This window comes from Miscanthus floridulus, chromosome 2, assembly GCF_019320115.1.
Source record: "Miscanthus floridulus cultivar M001 chromosome 2, ASM1932011v1, whole genome shotgun sequence".
NCBI classification, from domain to species: domain Eukaryota; kingdom Viridiplantae; phylum Streptophyta; class Magnoliopsida; order Poales; family Poaceae; genus Miscanthus; species Miscanthus floridulus.
Genome location: NC_089581.1, coordinates 164,148,620 through 164,149,347, shown reverse-complemented (window position 1 = coordinate 164,149,347; position 728 = coordinate 164,148,620).

Below are 728 nucleotides of genomic sequence, written 5' to 3'. Positions count from 1 at the left end.
TCGATCATGCTCTCACAACTCACACTTACGAGGCGTAGAGGCAAATGATCCATTCATTATCACTCAAACAAGTGGCACTCATACAATAGCACGCCGTATGAGTGACAAAAAAGAAATATGATGCAAGAAACCCCAAAGTCAGTACTTAATAACCCACCTAGAGTCCTTAACTAGGCATAAAGGATATGATCACTGGCACCCTTTATAGTTTGAAAATCACGTTTTTCAAATGCCTTTTTGTTTTAAATACACTTGTGAACAGTAACACACTAAACCATGCTCTGATGCCAGCTGTAATAGAACCGACCAATTATACGAAATTAAGTAAGAAAATCATCCGCCAGAGTAGACGATTTAGCAAACTTAAGCCCATATAACCCGGTAGTCCGTGAAATCACGAAGGATTTCAAACTAACTTCCATTCCAGCCAAGATCGTAATAAGTTTAGCGGTCACCATCACATATTACATAAAAGTTTGCAATCTCAGATACATTAGAGTTTCAACATAGTTATTACAAAATAAGTTCGAATAAAAGTAGTGGAAGTCCTTTGTTCAAACCACAAACACACTCACACGGAGTTTAAATACAGTGCCAGCGAATGATCATCTCCAACAAAAGCATCAGATGAGATGTAAGGAATGACCATGCCCATGGTCCTAAGCATCACCCATCGCAGGATAAAGGCAGTTGATACAGTAGCCATAATACATCTGCCCATCTACAAC